General features: G+C 39.1%; 1 long non-coding RNA gene and 1 pseudogene across 1 annotated transcript; both read right to left on the bottom strand.

Moving 5' to 3' along the window:
* Window positions 1-1,673: 1,673 nt before the first annotated feature.
* LOC146959837 (uncharacterized) lies at window positions 1,674-3,241 on the bottom strand (annotated as a pseudogene).
* A 10,694-nt stretch (window positions 3,242-13,935) lies between these two features.
* Window positions 13,936-14,485, bottom strand: LOC146959838 (uncharacterized). The gene is made up of 3 exons (XR_015035588.1): window positions 14,313-14,485; window positions 14,103-14,204; window positions 13,936-14,014 (listed from the first exon to the last, which is right to left on the bottom strand). It is a non-coding gene; the product is annotated as an uncharacterized LOC146959838 (long non-coding RNA).
* Window positions 14,486-22,419: the final 7,934 nt, after the last annotated feature.

A 22,419-nucleotide genomic window follows, 5' to 3' on the forward strand; every position in this document is an offset into this window, starting at 1 on the left:
ACATTGCCCGTCATCCAGTCAGAACAAATGCAGCTTTGGTTAAAATCTCTATGTAGTTTCTACTTTGATTTATCAAATGTTCTTATACTGAAAAAAAGTAAATGTGATTTATATATGTAAGGGATTTTACCAACTTGAAAACTAAAATGTATTGTTTTCAATCCAGACTAACATTGTCTTAATCTCTTCATTAAGGACATGAGGGCCCCAGCAACAAAAGCATCTGTCCAGAAGGCTTGACTGTTGGACGAATAATGCAGTGGGTCACTGGACAACGACACAAGCCAGTTCTCCCAAGCGAGAAGAAGGACTTTGGGATAAACATAAAATTCAAACATGACTGTGACACAAAACACAAACTTTGTTTTCCGACTGTAAGTGCGTGCAGTCGCACTGTCACATTCCCTTCAGCTCACTTGGGAACATACAGTGAATTCAAAAACATAATGACACAGGCCATTTGCCATGGGCAAACCTTTGATAAGGTGTAGCCACTCAGAAGGAAAACAACCGTAACTGCAACAGGTCAGCTCATATGTTTTATTATTTTATTTTATCATTTGATGTGACAGCTTAATGTTTCAGTTATCTTTTTTGTTACTGTTACAGAACCATTGCTTTTGTATTGGTTGATGGTTGACTCCAAAGTTGGTTTTTACCTCCATGTACTCTTCAGAATACCCAGTCATTTTTTTGTTTTTGGGTCAAGTTGGAAAAGTCACAAATTTAATTCTGATGACTCTTGTGGAGATTTCATGGGAAAGTTTTCAATAAAAATATTTGGGACTCCTGTCTCATGTTAAATTGAACAGGTGTCAGGCATGCCTTTTTTTTTAAACAAGTGCACTGACTGTTCACCTCTATACAATCACATCTTTGCAAGGTCGTGTCAGGCATTTCTCATGTTTCCATTAGACTTTCAATACACTGAACCATTGTTATGTAAATGTCTCTGCCAAATGATTCTGATGAGGCCAAGGGATTTATCATGGACCGTACAGTTTCCATAATATCTGGAGTCAGAGGGCACTCAATTTCCTGAACCTGAACTCCATATGGCTCCTCCTGTACAGCATCAAACATCTCCCAGTCTGTTCCAAATAGCTCTGTGTTCTGGAAAAAAAACAAAACGTTTTAATGTTATTTTGAATGAAATAGCATTATAGCCTGATAGAATAACTGCCTGAGTCATAATGAATCTGCAGTGTTAGGGGAACTAGGTAGATATCATAATTTAGTTAAAATATGATAGGCAATAAAGTTATAAGGCTAATGATTGAGAAATATTTTAACAATATACCAAAGCACACACTGACATACACAGGCACAGTGCAGTGACAACAGAAAACATTAAACCAGAGAATAAAATGTGTTTAATGTTCAATCAGAACATTGAGTACATCTACTGTATTATAAATCTTGCTTTGCTTACTTGCTTTATTTGTGTGATCACATCAATGAAGTATCACACACACACTTACTTGTAATTATTTTTTTTAAAGAACTTGCTCCTGAATTTTAACCTCATACTCCTTCCACACTGTTGAAGATATTGACCCAATTCAAATAACAATAAAAAAATCAATTGTATAGGCTACCTAACCTCCACATATTCAGGTTCAAAACCTGTCAACTGCACTTCACCTTTGTAAACAGCACCTCGAGTTTGAGCTTCAACAAACCTGCAAATCTTCATACGGGTCACAAGGGTTCTTCATGTGGCCCAAAACCCAGAGCTGGTTTGGGGAGAGTCCACCTTCAGACCGTAAAGGATGGTTGTCCCAGCCTTCTGTGAAGGTGTGAAGGGCCTCTGCCAGACGTGGAAGGAAGACATAGTGTACACAAAACAGATGAACAACATCTGCCAAATGCAACAGGCCATCTTCCTCGAGACTGTGAAGAACTTCATAGTAAAAGGTGTGTCACGCCGGTCCAGACATCTCGCCACAGGCGCTCTATTCTAGATCAGAAACAGGAATTATTCAGCTGAAAAGTAATAATTGATATTGTCTGACTGAAAATACTTTACAACAATAATTTCCCATTTTACATCTTAAAATTGATATAAATTATTTGAATTGTTTATTGTAACCTTTGATTATGTACGCTGCGCCCAGCTATGAAGCTCCCTCTTCCAGCGCCTTTAGCAGTGAACATGGTTTCAGCAATTGAGACATTTTCAACACCTTCATCGCCCCTGACCCTTGAAAATACATGGAAGAAATGTTCAGCCATATTCATCACAACAAAATATTCCATCAAAAATTACTGAAATGAGTAATTAGGACAATGAAACAATAGCCCAAGTTCATATCATTGTTTACCTGGAAGGCCAGCCATAGTTTTCCACTGCCTTCAGAAAAAATGAATGAGCAGTGTTTGAGCGGTTATTTGTTGCAGGTTCCAGATAGAAAATCTGTGTAGAAAGACAGTGTTTGAAACTGCAGAGGCAAAATATTAAGGCCTACAACACATAACATCAGTAATCTTCATTTAAAATGTTTATTCCCTGCTCTTCTCCTCCTGTACCTCTGCCTTGGTCTCCTCCCATCCTGCTACTCTTGACCTCTCTTTAAACTCCTCCCTTTCTTCTCATTATCTTCTTCTCCTCCCCTCCCTCCTCCCATCATATTTTTTCTCCATATGATTGGCCAGTCAGTATTGCTCCCTAAGATTGCCAGTTGGGTCCATGTACTTAAAGTGATGGAGTAAAATATGATCAAATTCATTGTATGAACCATGATGTAGTTTATGACATGTACAGAGATAATAAAGCACTGTTAAAAAAAAAAAAAAAAAAGGTGACAAACCTTTCTTGAGTACCCATCTATCGCACCAAATATGACGATGTTGTACCTTCAAAACAAAATATGAAATTACAATGAGCAGTCACTCCCCCCAATAAATAAAAATGTGAATAAATCTTAAATAGGTCGTACCGTATGAGCTTATGATTGGTGTCCACATGGACTAATGACAAAGGCCCCTGCACAAAGTATTTCCTTCTCACTATGCACCCCAACCGTGTCATTCTCTCCAAAACTCCTGGAGCATCAACTCTGTGCATGGACTCTTTGATCCGATCCCACTGGACCCTATGCCCATCAGCTTGCAGATAGCCTTTTACCATTCGATATCCCGCATTTGGGATCCGCCTTTTGATGGACTGGACAGCATTATCCAATTCACTGTCAGTTAGGCTGCTGTATGTAGACCGCGTGGACAAGCCAAGTTCACGCATACGCCTGAAGATTGTGCTTTGGCTGACACCCAACAGATTTGCAATGCAAGACACTGGTAAGGGGACGTCGATGAGCCGGGACAGAAGCTCCTCAGAAAAAACGAACTTTGGTCGGCCTCGTTCTCCAGCTCTAATGAAAGCACAGGGACTCTCTTGGGAAACAGCTGCGTGGATCTTATTTTGCAGGGATAAAAGACACTCCACAATTTCAGCTGGGATGTTTAAAGTACTAGATGCAGCCGTCACAATGAATGCTTCTTGATTTACAATGTATTGTAAATAGTCCAAATTCAAGTGTGGTTGATTCAACACATCTGTCATCCTTGATTTCAGGCGTTCCAATAACCGAGCAGCTACTGGTCCCTGTAAACAACAAGTTTGATGTATTAAATGCCACTGTTAACATAGTCATTTACCAACATACAGTAATCTATCAATTCCACATAGGCTGGACAGACATTCAAAATAATTTTGTATTTTAGCAAAATAATATATATGCCAATCATTAGCATGCAAGTTCATACAACAAAAATCAATTATTATATTATTAATTATGATTATTATTACTACAGTCTGGACCCATGCAAACCACACTTGTGCACCTAATCTCAAGCAAATGACTGCAGGCAAATAATAATAACTCTTATAGGGCCCCCAGCAGCGGTGCGCCCGCTACTGGGGGCGCAGCTCTGATCAAAGAGGCTACAGAGGAACTATGCAGGATATTTTCCTTATGGTTCTTTTTTTTTTTACCTTGTTTAAACAGCTTCAGAGTAATAGTGCTGGTTAAATAAACGACTAATTACGTGGAGAATGGAGCCTCAGACCGTCTAGCACCGCGACACAAACGCGCACCGTAACGCCTTATCTCTTGTTTATGACAGATAAGACTACACAAATATACACGTTATATCTCAAATTAGTTTTGTTTTTGTTTTCATCAGCGCTAATTAGCTAACTTAAACCAACTTCTAATGCTAGTAGCTAATGCAAGCACTAACTGCATCACCGGGCATGTCGTTAGCTTGTAAGCTAAAGCAGTAGCAGTCTTCACGTCCATAAACTGTATATGATTTAAAACAGTACAATTTCATGAAATAAATAACTAAATAAAAATAAATGAATGTTGGATGTGTTATTTACTTTACCTGTGATGCTGCTTCCCCTGAGTTACCCGCGGTGTCCATCGGTGCACTGCTGTTGTCAGCCATCCTCGGCTTCGGCGCATCACTCGGGGTTCGATTACTTTCCCCTGTGACCTGCCTGTGACCTGCTGTGACGTCATTTCAACACTTTTTCTACTCGTACCCACAAACTTGAATTCGTGTTCACAGTGAAGACTTCGTAGTCGTAGAAATTAGAGTTGTATTCACAAGACTTTGCACTCACAGCTTTTAGATTCATACTCACATAAAAACAATCCTAACCCGAACAATTTCTCAGACTCATGTGTATGACAGCAGAATTTTGGGTACAACTTTTTTATTTACATACAAATGTTTATCATTACGAGTACGAATGGTTAGAATCATGGACACATCTTTTTGGAAGCTCTCTTACTCCATACTCTGCTGATTATTGATCATCATCAATAACTCAGACAGATCAGCATGAACATCCTTCTATAACTTTAACTATCATGTAGAATATATGGAACAATGACACAGTCATGATAAATACCAACAGTAGAAGATGTAATAAAGGCTGTGGCTCAGACCTTCAGATTAAAAGCTCAGACAGAAGCAGATGAGTCCGTCTGCATTTTATTGTGAAGGGCAGGAAAGAGTTAATTCAGAGTTCTCTGTTTCCTTCTTGTTTTATTTTGAAAGGCGGCTGACAAACTTCCTGCTGGGAAAAGACTTTTACACTGAAGCTGTGGAGGAAACACCAACGTGAACACACTTCTCCTTCCTTCTCCACTTCCTTCTCCTTCTGTGTTGACAGCTTGTCCTTTTCTCCACAATATCTAAAAGAAAAACCGTCTTTGACATGTCTGTGATGTATCATACAACATAGGTTCACACAACAACCGACCAACATGCTTCTTCTGTTATTAAAGCAGATGATAAACACCACATAGTGGAGTCTTATTCAATGATATCACGTCAATATTACACACTGCAAAAACTCTACATCTTACCAAGAATATTTGTCTTATTTCTAGTCAAAACAAATCTCATTCTACTTAAAATAAGACTCATCACATTAAAAAGCAGCTTGTTTTTAAGACACTTTTTACTTCTTTCAAACAGATTTCCACTTGAAATAAGTAGAAAAATCTGATAGTGGAGCAAGTTTTTCTTTCTTATTACAAGCACAAAAAACTTGCTTTCACTGGCAGATTTTTCTACTTATTTCAAGTGAAAATTAGTTTGAAACAAGTGAAAATGATCTAAAAACAAGTTAATTTTTATGTAATGAGTCTTATTTTAAGTGGAAAGAGATTAGTTTTGACTAGAAATGAGACATTTTGACAAGAAATAAGACAAATATTCTTGGAAAGATTTTGAGTTTTTGCAGTGCTGGAATTTGAGAGAGAGAACAAACAGATAATTGTAACCAGCATGAAAAATCAGGTGAGTAACCCTGTATTCATTCATTCATTTTGATTTATTCAATTCATGGTTTACATTCTACACATGGTTGCACATATTTACATAAAGTACACACATTGTCACCATGAATGAAAAGAAAACTTATCGTAGCTACCTGCCCCTCTCTGTTGTTATAAGTACACTGGCTTACTTCAAGACCAATATTATACTCTGTCTCAAAATATTAAAGATGATGAAACATAGTAGTGACAAGAAAACAAACAAAACAGCAGTGGACATCGCTCGTCTATCTATCTTTTCTTTTATCCCCTTCTTTTTCTCTTTCTCCTTCTTCTTTTTTGTAGACACTTATCTTTATTTTTTTAACAGTGTCATTTAGACAGTTCCAGTAAACCTGCAGTAGATGGCAGTGTTCCCCTGGTAGTGCTTTTGGGTCATTCCGCCAAAAGAGTGCCATTTGCTCATTGTAACTCTTAAAAATTAAACTTCATTTTTCATTCCATTTCAGTATAGAATTTTTTAATATACACATTTACTCATTCAAAATGAGTACTGGTCAATCTCAGGCTACTTTATTTAATTTATTGCTGCTTTCGAAAGTTTATTATCATTGCATTTTTGAAGTATGAGTAACAGCAATGAGTTTTTAGCATAAAATCAGCAATTGTGTGAAATCCAGCCAAACAGCATCTATACTAATAGCTTGAGCACACAGAGCACATTCTGAGGATTTAACTGAATATTTTACTTTTGATATCAACAAACACTTAGAGATAATTTAGGTAACAGGAATGAGTTTTAAGAGTGACCGACCCTGACATACATTCAATTTCAGGAAAAATAAATTACAGAATTTAATGTTGGTCTTCCCATGACTTTCAGAAGACCTAAATGATGTCACTTCCAGCAGAACATGTCACTGGTGGAATGGTCCAAAACTTTTAGAGTGTAGAATGTGTCCGGGTAAAACAGCACTGAGTGAAAACCTGGGGACGGGACTAAAATGTGAATTTTAACCAAAATATAATTAAGTTTTAATTAAGAAAACGTTACATAAGTGTAGATATAATATGAAGTCACACTAATATGCAAAAAAAATGAGATTTTAGAAGGATTTTATTCATTATGCATTGTGGTAAACTATAGCGTTTGGCTCTGGGGACATGCAACAAAGGCTATGTTTCAGTGCTTTGAAAGCCTTTTTATAGTAATTAAAAATTATATATCTTTAATTTCTACAGTGATTCATGTGTATGGTGCTTTGTTTATTAATTAAATGTAATTTATATTATATTATTACATGTTTTTATACATTTAATATGCTGGGGACAGAAATGGCACTCTTTTGGTGGAATCGCCCTTTTATTCCCCGTGATGAACCTAGTCAGGTACATGGATGTATATTATCTTATAATAGATCCATGGTCAGGTGTTGGTGAAGTCTGCACCTGAGAGCAGACGCCATTTTCCTCTCAGACACGAGGCAGACAGCAGCAGAGCAGAGCAGACCGAGAGAGTCGGTGGTAAAAACAAAGCAAACACGAAGCAAAGAGAAGCAGAAAGCTGCAGACAGACCCGGTAGTCACCGGAGAATCCAGGTTCAACCCGATAAACCGTGAACCGAGGAGAAAATAAAACCCTTGTAAGAGTAAATGCAGGAAACTCCGGTAAGTTAAGTTAACACACAGTTAGCACACAGTTAGCTTGCAGTTTGGTAGCCGTTCAGATGGAAAAAATGCATTTATTGTGCCATTAACTTGGTTTAAGGTGGTCTATATCGCTTAAAACAAACCATATGATGACCTTCAATGTTTTTCTGTGACTTTTGTGCACTTTCTACCGTAGTTTATTGTTTGAAAAAAGATCGCTAGCTCGAAATGCTAATGCTATTAGCAACCGCGACATGCTAATCGCTAGCTCGGAATGCTAATTTGTCTATTGTTTATGCTTAGTTTATGCTAATCGCTATGCTAATCATTAAGATAAACCTAAGTTTCCATGCGGTTTGCAATGATGCAGTTTATTTTTTATGCCATTTGAACTGCTCATAGTGCTATTAGCCACTGCAAAGGCTAACAGTACCATTCAAGGTGTGGTTTACAGTGTTGTGCAAGTTAATGAAAAATAGTAACTAGTTACAGTTACTAGTTACTTCATTTAAAAAGTAACTCAGTTAGTAACTGAGTTACTTAAACCAAAAAGTAATGCGTTACTGAGAAAGTAACTTTTTCGTTACTTTAAAACGTTTATTTTGGTGGTTTTTTTCCAATGCTCCCACTAAATAAAGGTTGATGGAATAGGCTTTATGCACAGCTCCACTTACTTCCTGAACTTAAACCAGCTCCTTTATTTCCTGTCTTGCATTATTGGACAAACTGATTAATCCAGGTGTGTCTGTGACTCTGACCTCAGTAGTAATGGTCAGACACCTGGAATCAGGAGCAGTGGAGCTGTGGAGCTGTGCATAAAGCCTTTTCCCCTCTATCCGTCATTTCTGTAGACTGATGCTGATGAAAAAACGCGTATTTTTATCTGTAAATTTTACCATCATCATCATGCTGCATCTTGACCGAGTTACATTCAAGAACCTGACGGAAAGTAGGTAAATTCACTCCAGCGGTCTTTTTTTTTTTTTTTTTTTTTCGATCTATCAGCTGTGTTTACCCAGAGCGATTGCTCTGTGTTTAGCGTTTCAGGCGTCAATTGGAGTCCGTCTGTCTGTCGGATTCATACCGCTGCTGCTGCTCGGGTGGAGTGGGTGCTTGTGTGTGCTTGCTGTTATTCGAGCTGTGTCCCAGGGGCTGCAGGCTGCACTGGCGCACAGCTGATCGGTCTGGGATGCTGCGTTAGCTACGTTACCTTTAGCTCGCCGTCATGCCCTGACCTGAGGCAGCTGACGTGTGGCCGAAACCACCTTGCGTTTCATTAAACCGAACTGTAGTAACGCGCCACTTCACATTCTCAGTAACGGCAACGGCGTTGTAACGATGGGAAAAGTAATCAATTAGATTACTCGTTACTGAAAAATATAACGCCGTTAGTAACGCCGCTATACTCTAACGCCGTTATTACCAACACTGGTGGTTTATTTCATTTTTTGATGAAGACATTGCACTTTTGTGTATAAAAACAGTATTTAATTTGATGTTTGAGAGTTAAATATTAAAAAGGTGAATTAAAATAGTTAAAAGCTGATGATACAAGATAAATAGAGGTTAAAAAGGATGCATAAGTTATGTGTCTGTTAAAAATACTATTGTTGATATGATAATTCATGAATAATTGATTACATGTATGGTTAAACGTATTGTTTTAATTCATAATAATTCATTTATTGTGTGTTAATGTGTTTCCTTGATTTTTGGTGATATATTTCATGTTTGAACTGAGAAGATGATGAGACAGAATCAGATTAAGTTCCTTACAACTGTGCATTTTCTGTGTAGGTTGTTTTTTCTGAAATACTGCCTGAGAAATAGAGAGAAAGAGACGGTTGAGACGGCGAGCCCAGCCCAGCGGTTCAGAGAGAGAGTTGGAGACGCGGTGTGGCCAGCTGCAGAACCTTCCTCGACGACTCCATCATCTGAATCTCACACTCTGACAACAGATAAGACACACACACTCCTCACCTACCCGGGTTGAAGTAGTAAAAAGACACAGAGGACAAAGAAACTGAATTGACACTGATACACAGAACACACACACTGGATCCTCTTGAACTGAACTTACCAGAATACTGAGCAGGAGAACTCGGTTTCTATTCCTTGGACTCTTCTTTTTGTTTTGTTTTTTATTTTTACGGCGCCTTATTTTGATAAACAAGTGCAGTCAAGCTGTTGATGTTTATTATTTGTTTGTTTTTTTTAAGTATATTTTTGGCTTTTTGCCTTTATTTGATAGCACACAGTAGAGATAGACAGGAGAGGGGGAATGACATGCAGGAAAGGACTGCCTGATGCGGGATTCGAACTGCGCCACGCACCGCCGCGTTTATTATTTGTTTTGCATTGATATTAACATATCACCTGTGCAAATACCAACACACACTCCTTTTTGTGAGTCACCTCAACCTCAACTCAGCCCAACTACTGGTGCTAATGTTAGCTAAAGCTTTAGCTAACTTTAGCACCAAAACTTTTTTTTCACACAATGCAAATGAATGAAACACGCTGGCCGCGAGGAACGTGATGTAAACGGGAATATTATCGATGGATTATTAACCTGTTGGAGTTTGATGACTGCTGCTGCTGACTGATTTGGACGTCACCAGTGAAGGTAAGAAACATTTCTTAGAGGTTTGATCAGCTGTTCCTCTGCTCAGCTCGAGACTCAGATTAGAGATGTGATGATCATTTACCGTCTTATTTTATGGTGATGGCGCTATTACAGTTAGTACGGATGTTTACATGGACGGGCTGTGGCAGCGAAACTGAAAACTGTCGGAGTAACGTCAGGTTGTTGTCGGTTGATCCGGTGAATGATCAACTTCAGAATTTTCCTCTGGATGTAAACATGCTGCAGACTTCCGCTTGTAAGCAAATCAGTGCAGTGCCCTAATGAATTTTGTCCAAGTGGAGTTGCCGTAGGCAGCTGTCACCACGCATCCTTTTTTAAAATTTTTATGTATTATTAGTTTAACAGCTCTGGGCCGTTCAAATAACTTAAAAAAAAGAACTTTTAGTGCATTTTCTTTCACTAATATTGTCCATTTGGAATAACATTCTGTTTTTGAGTAATAGATAGAATAGTTAGGGAGAAAGAGAGAAATGATGCCAGCGACATGCTGCATCAAACTGAACCAACTCGTCTCCTCGTTCTTCTCTTCCCTACAATGTAAATAAAATTTGTGCTTTTTAACAAAAAATCTGATTAATCGAAGAAATAATCAACAGATTAATGGATTATCAAAATAACGGTTAGTTGCAGCCCTAGACCGAGGTCACGTGGTCTGGAGGTTGATGACTGATCTTAGTGGTGAGAGGAAGAGGAGCAGCAGTCACAGTGACCTCACCACAGACCCTGATGGCCACCAGATGGCGCTGTTACAGCATTCATTACAGCAGCACTGTCAGCACCACTACTAGTGGAAATTATGGGATGTATTGTTTTGTAAATACATGAATGTTAATGTGTTTTGTTGTTTATTGTTCTTTCAGATCACACTGACACACACATTGTACCACAACCACTGTGTGTCCTGACCAACACATCAACAAGACGTCTGTCAGTGAGTAGAGTGTTTCCTGTCTCTGACACACACACACACACACACACACACACACACACACACACACACACACACACACACACACACACACACACACACACACACAGAGCGTGGTTTTCCAGACAGGTTCTCTTGCCTTTAAGGTAAGTCACGTTTATTTTTGTCTGTTAGATATTAAATGTTACACATTGAACCACAACTCCAGTTGCTGAAAGAACAGACATTTAGTTTTAGTTTATTGTCATATACAATAAAGCTACTGTGTACGGTCAATGTAATGAAAAGCAGTGTGCCAGACACCTCTTGAAACCTTATCACAATAAAAAGAATAATGAATAAGTCAAGAAATAAATAGCCATAAAATAGTCAAAAACAACATTTAATAACCAAGAGAATAATTGCAGTGTTCAGCAGCCTGATGGTCTGTGGATAGAAGCTCCTTGAGGCGACTGGTGCGTGCCTTGATGCTCCTCAGACGCTTTCCTGAAGGGAGCAGGGCAAACAGGCAAATATATAGTTTCTTGAGTTAATTCAAAGGTGTTGAACAAGTAACCCCAGAGCTACCAAACCAAAACTCCAACTTTATTGAAACTTTCTGCTGCACCAGCAACAGTCAAAGCAGCAGCCACATTCACACAGCTCACATGGACTCAATGTCTCACTGATGTTATGCCGCCCATTGATTGGATGCGAGACTCCGGTCCTTTTTACTGATTTTTATTGACGCCAACCCCGACATCTACTGTACACCGTAGAACTGAATGTTCAAATAAACAAAATAAAGACAACATTACTTATTGTAATCATTACAGAAATAGCATTGCTTAGCATTGTAGCTAGTACCAATAAATAATACTCAGAGTAATACTGACCACTTTAGCCTGCTCCTCAATCAACGGCAGAATCATTCCCAGTGGCAGTCTTTTCCGGTCAAAAAATACGATTCTTCAGCTTACACTTCTCATAACATCACATTCACACAGTTGCAGCAAACACCACGAAGCATGGAGTGATAAAAAAGGAAAACAAACTAGCAGGTAATATCACCGCTACAGGTGCTCCTCTGTCTCTGAGTGAAGCTCACGGAGCTAACCGGCGCTACTTCCTGTTCTTTACTCGTTTCAAAATAAAAGCACGTATTTCAAAATAAACTCGAAAACTACTGCATTTACAGATGTTATGCATATAAAATATGTAGAAAGGTTGCTCCTTTCTTGCTGTGTGTCTCTAGCTAATCATTTCTTTTTGCCATTGTGAATATCAGAATATATTCCACATACAACTACTGCTCCCTTCTCGTTGTCTTCCTTTATGTTACGCCTCTATTTGGGTGCTCTAAATTAAAATGCTAGGATGCTTTTATTTGATCTAAACAGCAGTGGCACTCAGCGTATTTATTGTAGTGACGTACGTTTCGAGCAGTAAAGGTGTGCTCTTCTGCAGAGTTGCGAGTACCTGTGTTTTTTCTACTTTATCTTCAATTGAGACACTACTCTGGAAATTAAAGAGAATGAAATCAGAAAATAATAAATTCTGCTGGCTTGATTTTGTCTTCTCCAAGTATATCTAATTAAGTCAGGGTTTTTGAAACACCAGATATCTACTAAATCCAAACTGTCCATAAGATTCAGAATTTTTGCAACAGCTTGTGGATGGTAGTTTCTTACAGTTTTTCCTTTTCGATCCAAAGCTCGCTTTATGGCAGAATTAAAATCGCCTACCATAATGATTTTACTGCAGTTGGTTACCTATTTCCTCAAAAAAAGCAGGATCATCTGTTTTTGGTCCGTATATTAATCAAAGAGTATATTTCATCTTGTATATTTAGATTCAGAATGATCCATCTTCCAGTCAAATCTGTATGAACAGAGCAAACTTTAAATTGAAGTTGGTTCTTGAGGAGAATCATAACACCTTTTGAGTTTCTCTGACCATGAGAGAAATAGATAATAGGACCATCCCACTGTTTTACCCATTATATTTCATCTTCCTTTGTTGAATGAGTTTCTTGTAAACAAAAAATATTCAGTTTCTTTGCTTTTAACCATGTGAAAATGTAGTACGTCTTTTTTTACTGTCAGCAAAACCATTGCAGTTGTAACTAGCAATACCTATTTCGTCCATTACCATACTGTTAGAAATTCTGAATGTTTTCCAAAGTCTTTATTTATTTTGCACATTATTCCTAAGCAAACCTCCCCCATGTATAACAAACACATGATCTACACAAAAAACATAAAACAAACAACATGTACCAAGAATCCCACCCATTATCCCACAGTCTTTTAACAAGATCTAGGGAAAGAAACCCCGTCCAAAACTCATTAATATCAAAACAGAAGCAAAAAACAGTCCCAGGAATTTTAAGGCGACAGATTTGTCAATTGAGCTCAAAAATCAAGAGGTGCTGCATGACTGCGTCTGTGTGAATGTGACCAGCAGTGTAAACCACTTTGAGTGGTCCCAGAGACTAAAATGTACTGCATGAATGCAACGCCATTGTAATTCTTAATTCATACTCATAAAATCAAACCTTGCAGGTTTTGCACAAGAACAGATTTCTACACACGGATTCTAAAATGAAACCCATTTTGTCCTCATGGTTAAGGTGAGGCATGTCTGACGTCTCGAGGGAAAATGTCCCAGGCGTCCAGCCCAGGAGTGTGATTCTTCCAGTCCAGTTGGAGAGGAGGATTGTTTAAAGCCATCAGGCAACCCAACCAGTAGCATTCAGAGGACAGAAGTTTGAAATTCTCCCTCACCTCCTGGGAGTACTGACTCTGGTGTTGGAGGACCGGAGCCTGTGTGGGACAAATGGTACAGTAGATTGAACATCAGCCATCCCATTGCTCCATTTTATCCACAAATGTGACTGTGTCTGTTGTCAAAAGCTGCAACATAGAACAGTCGTACCTGAAGAAGATCATCTTTCTTGCTATGGTAGAGAGCCAGCTGAAGATTGTGAATCGTTAAGTGTCTGTACTCTTTCACCTGGAATGCAGCAAAATGTATTTTACAGAGCTATAGTACAACCAGCTTTAATGATCCAGAGTTAGACTGCATTCTTCCTGCTCAGTACCTTCTGAGGTGTTAGTCCACTGCTGGGTTCAACCAGTCCAAACACTCCTTCTATCTGCTTCTTCTTTTTCTCCATTTCTTCTGCTGCGTCTTCAAACATTTTCTATAATAATCAGGGGGAATTTCAGCCAAACAAACACAGGAACCACAGTAAGTTGAACTTTGAACAGGACCTGAGGAAGAACCATCACTTCATCAGGGTGTACTGTACCTGGGTCCAAGCTTTGGTTGAGTCTCTGTCCACATGATTTGATTTCAGACAATCTTTGATTTTAGGCCACTGCAGAAGTTTCAGCTTGTCATACATCTCAGTCAGTCTGGTTTTACTGACTGGGTCGTTCATGCTCTCAGTGCCTCCTGCCTTTATAGACACAGCCAGGTCTCCTGCCACTCTATGAAGAACAAACATACATTGTGTCTGGAAAAACTTTACATGCTGCAATGGTCCTCTGGCCTGTATTAAGGTTTCATCTTTATTCTATAAGTAGATTGTTCTTCTAAAGGTTTTATCATTTGCCTCAATCTTTGTTTCCAGGTCAGACAATGCACCGTACCTGTCTTTGAATGATCTCAGTTCTTCTTCTTTTTTTTTCAGAGCAGATCTGTGAGGCCAAAATGTTTCACATTATTATACATAAGAAGAAGCAACTGGCTCAATGGTGTCACACACTGAAGCACAAGATGAGATATTTTCAGTCTGTTGTGTTGGACCGATTCATATCGTACAGACCGTACTGCTTCCAAACTCAATCAGTAACTTCACCGTCTGTTTCCAGTTTCATGAGATGGAGACGTCAGACTTAAAAATACCCACCTTGCCTCTTGAAGCTTTTCTTTGTAAAATGATTCCATCTCAGTCAAACTGTGATAAAAACATCATCAGTGGTTAGTCTGGTGAAAACATGTCAGAGCACAGATCCATTGTTCAAATCAACTGTTAATACCTAGGACTCATTTCAGTTTAAGTGTCTGTCAGGTGGATTGATCCACTTGATCCATTAATGAAAAACAAACCTCTCTTTGAGTTCACGTTGATTAGTTTCACACTGCTGACATCTAGATTTGACACCTTCTTCATTCTTGGGCCTTTTGCTGAATGAAAGAAATACGATTGTAATAGGTTTGTTGTGCAACTAATCAATGTTGGGTCACTGTGTAAAACCTAAACATCATGTGATGATTTGCAATCGAGAAGCTTAAATTGTACGTCAAGCAAGGATGGGGAAACAGTCCACTTTGTGAACAGTATCCATAAACATCCAGAAACTGAGGAGACCAAGTGCTGTCATTTTCAAAGGAAGAGTTGCAGCAACAGATCAGTCAACATTACCCTGTCCCAGCTTCTTTGAAATCATATTGCTAGCATCACATTCACAACAGGCCAATCATTTTCTAAACACAACAAGATTTATTACGTCTACCATTCCATTTGTTGTCTCTGTGTTGTTTTTAATTTCACATGGACTTCAAATGTTTTGCAGATCATCACTCTGTATTTACATTTTTCACAGCATCCCAACTTCAGTGGAAACGGGTATGTATTCTGGGTTGAACAAATTTTCCAGTAGAGACATCCAAGGCCCATCTGACCAGCCCAATTTTTATCCATGCTCTTTGTTTAAAATTGATCTTAACGGCACTGTTTTATAAGCTGCTTGTAATTTCAACACAGATGAACAAAGTGACACTCTTTTCATAGTTTTACCTAGGCAGTGTCTGCGGGTGATGTAGACCAAGCTTCATGAGAATCGGTTGAATGACCTCACATCAGCTCGATTAGGGTTTATGTTTGACTTTTAAACATTTTGAAAGCAGAAGGCCATTAGGAAAAAGATGCAGATAATTTCTGAGATCAAAAGGGCAAAGAGTTTTGGCTTCATCCCAATATGTTGTTGGTAAAACTAATCTTTGTGCCACCTAATATGTTGGTGCTCCAACCCTAATAATGATCATCAGAACAACAACAAGAGGAAGCCAGCAGCATTGGCTGCTTGGGCCCTAAATGAGAAGCTGGTCTTTACCTGGTGTCTTGTAGATCTGCAGCAGGTTCAGGCTCTCTGAGATTGGAGACAGATATGACACGTAGTTGGCTAAAGGTGTATATTAAATGACACGCCTCCAGCAAGAAATTAGTCTTGGTAGCTCTATGGGACTTTATTGAATACCAAACCAATTGCTAACTGTTGCATACAAAGAATAGTGAATTGATACTGGTTTATTGTTATCATTCACACCACATGGGGTGAGGTGATTGACTACAGGCTCAGCTTTTCTGGTTTAAGATGGCTCCTTAGTGTTGGAACACCATTTGGCTGATCAATGTCTAGGACCAACACATTGAACTAAATTGTGGGAATTTTTGGATTGGGACTTTGGATCCAGCCATGCTGCTCCTACGCACCTGCCTCACTGGACAGATGTGCAAACCATTTCTCCTTCAATCCCTAACCCACCATTTCCCATGGCTCTTTTAAAAGTTCTTAAGGAGACAAAGTGCAACTCAACACAGTCAGTAACATACCGGCCTGCCTCTGCTTGGACATCATCCTGGCTTGATCTGTTGAAACATGAAGAACCACTGAGTTAAATTACCATTCAGTGTTACAAATGATAGCAAGATGACTTGCAGCACTGAGGACTCAAAGTTTGTCTGATCCAAACATTGCTTGAAACACTTGTTGTTCATACTTGTTTTGGCAGCATTTGAATGGGGACTTATAGACACAGAGATGTTAATTGATTTTATGTTTACAAAAACAGACGGATGGACTTGTGAGTTGACTACAGGTTACAGTAAGGCTCTCATCTGCATCCTGCAACTATTATCATCGTTCAGTTGATGTAGGTGCTGTGTGACTGATAAAACAGTTCATAGAAATCTCAGTTCATTATGGAGTACTTTGTATTTCATAATAGTTTAATAATTTAATTACATTTAAGAAAATAAGTTAATTGAAATGATCATTATTAGTTTATTATTTGCACAAACTCAGATAATTCATTTTTTGATGTTTGCAATAACTGTGGTGAGACAGATAAAAATAGGCGCCTGTGTCTTTAAGAAAGTAGCTGCAGCACGGTGTTTAGGAAGTGAAGCAGTGTGGAAGACAGGAGAGCCTGAGGAGCCCACGGGATTTCTGACCGTGTTGAAGACGTGTTTGAAGTATAGTGGACAGGTAGCCTTTCGTTAATTACATGTTGAAAATGTATGACTTTAATGTTTTTGTATTTTGGCGAATAAACCTGTGAAACCAACCATCGTGGAGGACACACTTTTTTCTGTTTGGACAACACGCGTCAGCCATAAGCTCCGGTGGAACTTTGTTAGAAAACCTACTGTTGATGTGCTGAAAACCATCTATCTTTGTAGATAAACAACTAATTTACTGATTCTTAGAAGTTTGGCAGATGGAATGTTTAGGAATTTCTATCTTTTGTAATAAGTTGCGTCCACTTCTATCAGGCATTATCAAACTTTTCCTGTGTAGAGTGCCCCCCAGAGGACAAACATCCCAGTGCATCATAACAATTCAAGGACACACGATTGACACACATCAACCAGGTTTGGTTACAATAGCAGTGGCCAATTTTTATCCATGCTCTTTGTGTAAAATTGATCCTAACGGCACTGTTTTATAAGCTGCTTGTAATTTCAACACAGGTGAACAAAGTGACACTCTTTTCATAGTTTTACCTAGGCAGTGTCTGCGGGTGATGTAGACCAAGTTTCATGAGAATCGGTTGAATGACCTCAGACTAGCTCGATTAGGGTTTATGTTTGACTTTTAAACATTTTGAAAGCAGAAGGCCATTAGGAAAAAGATGCATATTATTTCAGAGATCAAAAGGGCAAAAGAGCTTTGGCTTCATCCCAATATGTTGTTGGTAAAACTAATCTTTGTGCCACCTAATATGTGATCAGTGCCACTTTTTGTGCCTGAGTACTGAGTTTTCTTGTCAAGGCTGTCAAAAAGGTCATTACAAACTGCCAGGTTAGGCTCATTGCACCTTGGTGCTCCAACCCTAATAATGATCATCAGAACAACAACAAGAGGAAGCCAGCAGCATTGGCTGCTTGGGCCCTAAATGAGAAGCTGGTCTTTACCTGGTGTCTTGTAGATCTGCAGCAGGTTCAGGCTCTCTGAGATTGGAGACAGATATGACACGTAGTTGGCTAAAAGTGTATATTAAATGACACGCCTCCAGCAAGAAATTAGTCTTGGTAGCTCTATGGGACTTTATTGAATACCAAACCAATTGCTAACTGTTGCATACAAAGAATAGTGAATTGATACTGGTTTATTGTTATCATTCACACCACATGGGGTGAGGTGATTGGCTACAGGCTCAGCTTTTCTGGTTTAAGATTGCTCCTTAGTGTTGGAACACCATTTGGCTGATCAATGTCTAGGACCAACACATTGAACTAAATTGTGGGTATTTTTGGATTGGGACTTTGGATCCAGCCATGCTGTTCCTACGCACCTGCCTCACTGGACAGATGTGCAAACCATTTCTTCTTCAATCCCTAACCCACCATTTCCCATGGCTCTTTTAAAAGTTCTTAAGGAGACAAAGTGCAACTCAACACAGTCAATAACATACCGGCCTGCCTCTGCTTGGACATCATCCTGGCTTGATCTGTTGAAACATGAAGAACCACTGAGTTAAATTACCATTCAGTGTTACAAATGATAGCAAGATGACTTGCAGCACTGAGGACTCAAAGTTTGTCTGATCCAAACACTGCTTGAAACACTTGATGTTGTTCATACTTGTTTTGGCAGCATTTGAATGGGGACTTATAGACACAGAGATGTTAATTGATTTTATGTTTACAAAAACAGACGGATGGACTTGTGAGTTGCCCACAGGTTACAGTAAGGCTCTCATCTGCATCCTGCAACTATTATCATCGTTCAGTTGATGTGCTGAAAACCATCTAACTTTGTAGATAAACAAGTGATTTACTGATTCTTAGAAGTTTGGCAGATGGAATGTTTAGGAATTTCTATCTTTTGTAATAAGTTGCATCCACTTCTATCAGGCATTATCAAACTTTTCCTGTGTCGAGTGCCCCCCAGAGGACAAACATCCCAGTCCATCATAACAATTCAAGGACACAAGATTGACACACATCAACCAGGTTTGGTTACAATAGCAGTGGCCAATTTTTATCCATGCTCTTTGTGTAAAATTGATCTTAACGGCACTGTTTTATAAGCTGCTTGTAATTTCAACACAGGTGAACAAAGTGACACTCTTTTCATAGTTTTACCTAGGCAGTGTCTGTGGGTGATGTAGACCAAGCTTCATGAGAATCGGTTGAATGACCTCAGACTAGCTCGATTAGGGTTTATGTTTGACTTTTAAACATTTTGAAAGCAGAAGGCCATTAGGAAAAAGATGCATATTATTTCAGAGATCAAAAGGGCAAAAGGGCTTTGGCTTCATCCCAATATGTTGTTGGTAAAACTAATCTTTGTGCCACCTAATATGTGATCAGTGCCACTTTTTGTGCCTGAGTACTGAGTTTTCTTGTCAAGGCTGTCAAAAAGGTCATTACAAACTGCCAGGTTAGTCTCATTGCACCTTGGTGCTCCAACCCTAATAATGATCATCAGAACAACAACAAGAGGAAGCCAGCAGCATTGGCTGCTTGGGCCCTAAATGAGAAGCTGGTCTTTACCTGGTGTCTTGTAGATCTGCAGCAGGTTCAGGCTCTCTGAGATTAGAGACAGATATGACACGTAGTTGGCTAAAAGTGTATATTAAATGACACGCCTCCAGCAAGAAATTAGTCTTGGTAGCTCTATGGGACTTTATTGAATACCAAACCAATTGCTAACTGTTGCATACAAAGAATAGTGAATTGATACTGGTTTATTGATTGGCTACAGGCTCAGCTTTTCTGGTTTAAGATGGCTCCTTAGTGTTGGAACACCATTTGGCTGATCAATGTCTAGGACCAACACATTGAACTAAATTGTGGGAATTTTTGGATTGGGACTTTGGATCCAGCCATGCTGTTCCTACGCACCTGCCTCACTGGACAGATGTGCAAACCATTTCTCCTTCAATCCCTAACCCACCATTTCCCATGGCTCTTTTAAAAGTTCTTAAGGAGACAAAGTGCAACTCAACACAGTCAGTAACATACCGGCCTGTCTCTGCTTGGACATCATCCTGGCTTGATCTGTTGAAACATGAAGAACCACTGAGTTAAATTACCATTCAGTGTTACAAATGATAGCAAGATGACTTGCAGCACTGAGGACTCGAAGTTTGTCTGATCCAAACATTGCTTGAAACACTTGTTGTTCATACTTGTTTTGGCAGCATTTGAATGGGGACTTATAGACACAGAGATGTTAATTGATTTTATGTTTACAAAAACAGACGGATGGACTTGTGAGTTGACCACAGGTTGCAGTAAGGCTCTCATCTGCATCCTGCAACTATTATCATCGTTCAGTTGATGTGCTGAAAACCATCTAACTTTGTAGATAAACAAGTGATTTACTGATTCTTAGAAGTTTGGCAGATGGAATGTTTAGGAATTTCTATCTTTTGTAATAAGTTGCATCCACTTCTATCAGGCATTATCAAACTTTTCCTGTGTCGAGTGCCCCCCAGAGGACAAACATCCCAGTCCATCATAACAATTCAAGGACACAAGATTGACACACATCAACCAGGTTTGGTTACAATAGCAGTGGCCAATTTTTATCCATGCTCTTTGTGTAAAATTGATCTTAACGGCACTGTTTTATAAGCTGCTTGTAATTTCAACACAGGTGAACAAAGTGACACTCTTTTCATAGTTTTACCTAGGCAGTGTCTGTGGGTGATGTAGACCAAGCTTCATGAGAATCGGTTGAATGACCTCAGACTAGCTCGATTAGGGTTTATGTTTGACTTTTAAACATTTTGAAAGCAGAAGGCCATTAGGAAAAAGATGCATATTATTTCAGAGATCAAAAGGGCAAAAGGGCTTTGGCTTCATCCCAATATGTTGTTGGTAAAACTAATCTTTGTGCCACCTAATATGTGATCAGTGCCACTTTTTGTGCCTGAGTACTGAGTTTTCTTGTCAAGGCTGTCAAAAAGGTCATTACAAACTGCCAGGTTAGTCTCATTGCACCTTGGTGCTCCAACCCTAATAATGATCATCAGAACAACAACAAGAGGAAGCCAGCAGCATTGGCTGCTTGGGCCCTAAATGAGAAGCTGGTCTTTACCTGGTGTCTTGTAGATCTGCAGCAGGTTCAGGCTCTCTGAGATTAGAGACAGATATGACACGTAGTTGGCTAAAAGTGTATATTAAATGACACGCCTCCAGCAAGAAATTAGTCTTGGTAGCTCTATGGGACTTTATTGAATACCAAACCAATTGCTAACTGTTGCATACAAAGAATAGTGAATTGATACTGGTTTATTGATTGGCTACAGGCTCAGCTTTTCTGGTTTAAGATGGCTCCTTAGTGTTGGAACACCATTTGGCTGATCAATGTCTAGGACCAACACATTGAACTAAATTGTGGGAATTTTTGGATTGGGACTTTGGATCCAGCCATGCTGTTCCTACGCACCTGCCTCACTGGACAGATGTGCAAACCATTTCTCCTTCAATCCCTAACCCACCATTTCCCATGGCTCTTTTAAAAGTTCTTAAGGAGACAAAGTGCAACTCAACACAGTCAGTAACATACCGGCCTGTCTCTGCTTGGACATCATCCTGGCTTGATCTGTTGAAACATGAAGAACCACTGAGTTAAATTACCATTCAGTGTTACAAATGATAGCAAGATGACTTGCAGCACTGAGGACTCGAAGTTTGTCTGATCCAAACATTGCTTGAAACACTTGTTGTTCATACTTGTTTTGGCAGCATTTGAATGGGGACTTATAGACACAGAGATGTTAATTGATTTTATGTTTACAAAAACAGACGGATGGACTTGTGAGTTGACCACAGGTTGCAGTAAGGCTCTCATCTGCATCCTGCAACTATTATCATCGTTCAGTTGATGTGCTGAAAACCATCTAACTTTGTAGATAAACAAGTGATTTACTGATTCTTAGAAGTTTGGCAGATGGAATGTTTAGGAATTTCTATCTTTTGTAATAAGTTGCATCCACTTCTATCAGGCATTATCAAACTTTTCCTGTGTCGAGTGCCCCCCAGAGGACAAACATCCCAGTCCATCATAACAATTCAAGGACACAAGATTGACACACATCAACCAGGTTTGGTTACAATAGCAGTGGCCAATTTTTATCCATGCTCTTTGTGTAAAATTGATCTTAACGGCACT

Source organism: Trachurus japonicus, unplaced genomic scaffold (assembly GCF_045865225.1).
Source record: "Trachurus japonicus isolate A0001 unplaced genomic scaffold, Traja_1.0 AP031020.1".
NCBI classification, from domain to species: Eukaryota; Metazoa; Chordata; class Actinopteri; order Carangiformes; family Carangidae; genus Trachurus; species Trachurus japonicus.